This window comes from Salvia hispanica, chromosome 1 (assembly GCF_023119035.1).
Source record: "Salvia hispanica cultivar TCC Black 2014 chromosome 1, UniMelb_Shisp_WGS_1.0, whole genome shotgun sequence".
NCBI classification, from domain to species: Eukaryota; Viridiplantae; Streptophyta; class Magnoliopsida; order Lamiales; family Lamiaceae; genus Salvia; species Salvia hispanica.
Window position 1 is genome coordinate 14,986,679 of NC_062965.1, and position 2,862 is coordinate 14,989,540.

General features: G+C 46.6%; 1 non-coding gene across 1 annotated transcript; it reads right to left on the bottom strand.

Annotated features, from left to right (window-relative positions):
* Positions 1-312: 312 nt before the first annotated feature.
* Positions 313-419, bottom strand: LOC125202955. Its single transcript, XR_007173280.1, has one exon. It is a non-coding gene; the product is annotated as a small nucleolar RNA R71 (small nucleolar RNA).
* Positions 420-2,862: the final 2,443 nt, after the last annotated feature.

The following is a 2,862-nucleotide window of genomic DNA, read 5'->3' on the forward strand; positions in this document are numbered from 1 at the left end:
CCTAACGGCCCTCGTATTGATGCTAACAATTTTGAGTTACGCATGCCCCTTATCCAAAGGGTCGAGCAAACTCCTTTTGCAGGTAGGGCGACTGAAGATGCTAACCGCCATCTCTCCAAATTCGTGGAAATCGCAAACACTCTGAAATTAAATGGTGTCGACGACGATGCCATACGGGTAAGACTTTTTCCATTCTCCTTGATTGATTCTGCTAAAGAGTGGTTTGAGTGTATGCCACCAGAAAAGGTCTCCACATGGAAGGACATCGTAGCTACCTTCCTCGACAAATACTACCCGCCAGGCACTATTTTGAAGCTCAAAAGTGAGATCTTTCAGTTCACACAAGGCCATGACGAGCCCCTCTATGAGGCATTTGCTCGTTTCAAAGCTCTTCTTCGAAAATGCCCAAACCATGGTTTTTCCATAGACCATCAGGTAGGAATCCTCTATAATGGATTTAACGAGAAAATATGTGCTATGCTTGATTCAGGGGCAAATGGAGGATTTCTAAGAAAGACAGGAGAGGATGCCATGGCGGTGATCGAGGAGTTCGCCACCAACAGTCGGGGGTGGTCTAAGGAAAGGCATGCCACGAGAAGAGTAGCAGCCATAGAAGAGGCCGAAGAAAGTTCTTTTGCTAAGGAGTTAGCAGAACTTAGAGTCAGGATTGATCAAATGGACATCTCGAGGAAGGAAGATCCAATTCCGGCAACTTCCATAGTGGCGGTCAATGCACCCGAAACTGCCATATCAACTGTGGAAGAAATCAACTACGTGCAAGGAGGCGGTCCCAGAAACTACAATAACAATTATCGCCCTAATCAGGGGGGCGGTAATTTCAATAATTATAATGGGAACCGTCCGCACCCAAATCTTTCTTATTCTAACAATAATTACTTGCAACCCCCTGCAGGATTTAATGTTAGCAAAGGAGGAGTGGTTGAGCCGATGAAGAAGGAAGACAAGTATGAACAAGGAATCACGAAGATTTTGGAGGTAATTACGCAAGATAGGAAGATTAATGACACCAAGATCGGAGTGGTCGAAGCAAGGATAAACAACCTCGAGCAAGGAATGAACACAATCTCGGCAGCTGTAACCAATATTACCACTCAAATGGAGCAAATTCAGAAGAAGTTAGATGAGGATAGAGCAAAGGCAGCAGCAAGAGTGGATGATATTAACAAGAAGTGGGTGGCAAAGCAGAAATCTGGGGACTGCCCAGTCGCCGGCGGACCGCCGCAGACCCCGCAGCGGCCCGCCACTGAGACGGCAGAGACACCAACCAGGCAGGACTGCCCAGTCGCCGGCGGACCGCCGCACACCCCGCAGCGGCCCGCCACTGACAAGGCAGAATCGTCCACTAAGCAGGAGCTTGTGCGGCACAACGGGATTGTACTCCCTTTTCAGCCAAAGAGGAAGTTCAAGCTTGAAGAGCAGTTCAAGCAATTCCTTAACATGTTTTGCAAAGTCCATACTAACATTCCACTTGTTGAATCGTTGCAGGAGATACCAAAGTATGCAAAGCTACTAAGGGAGGCGGTAATGAGGAAGAAAAAGCCGACTAAAGCCGACCTTAAGCTACCGCATCATTGCAGCGAGATCATCCAAAAGGAACGGGCAGTGAAGCAAAGAGATCCGGGCCAGTTCATCATTAGGTGCCGAATTGGAGAAGGGAAGGTTGACAAAGCACTGTGCGACTTAGGATCGTCCATCAATCTCATGCCACTGAAGTACTACGAAAAGCTCAACATCGGGCCACTCAAATCTTCAGATGTAACACTCAGGTTGGCCGATAACTCGTCCATCAAGACTGTAGGTATGATTGAGGATGTCTTAGTTAAAGTCGATGATTTTATTTTTCCTGCCGACTTTATTGTGCTTGACATGAAAGTAGACAAGAACGTCCCTCTAATCTTAGGGAGAGATTTTCTTGCCACTTGCAAAGCTTTGATTGATGTAGGTCGTGGCGAGATCACAATCAGTGATAATCATGGTCAATCCACCTATAAGATCGAGAGCGAAATGCTAAAGTTTGAGGAGGCAAAGCGGGCAAAAATGGAACAACAGTGCAGAGCAGTCATGGCTACCGACTTGACCAAGTCCAAAGATCCCTTTGAAGCGGAGGATCCTTCTACCTCCACTATCTACATTATCAAAGAGGTAAGACACTCTTCTAAAAAGGGTGATGCTAATTCTTCTACATCTGCTCCACAGAAGAAGAAACAGAAGAGAAAGAAAACACCCAAAGAGGACCCCGAGATATACGTCATCAAAACGAAAGAGGGGAAGTACAAGTGGTGGAAGAAGCTAGGGACCAAATTGCTCCCTATGCCAATTTTCAACACTCGAGTTATTGATCCGCCCAACTAGTGGGCCACTTCAAGTCGAGCTAACGACTTTAACAAAAGCGCTTATTGGGAGGCAACCCAATTTTCTTTTATTTTTTTTTTTTTATTTTCTCGTTTTTTTTTATGTTATGTTAAAAAAAAAAAAAAAAAAAAAAAAAATTGGGTGGCGGTCGCCGCACTTAAAGCACGGCGGTCGCCACACGTGTGTTAACATGTGCAGGAAGGATCGGGCTTAGGGCGGGCCAGAGTAACCGCTGCACGGGCCGCGGCGGCCCGCCAGGATTGCTGTTTACGAAGGCCCGTGTGGCGGCCCGCCACGAGAGACGCGGCGGTCGCCACACGCAGTCCAGAGACGGGATTTCCACCATAAAAGGTATGTTTTCCATTCCTTTTCACATTCCTTCTCAAATTCCTTCCTTGCACACAACCCCCACCTATATAAATCACCAAATTCACACACCCACACTATCATTCTCTCAATTCTCTCAAAGTCTAGAGCTCTTCTTCTACA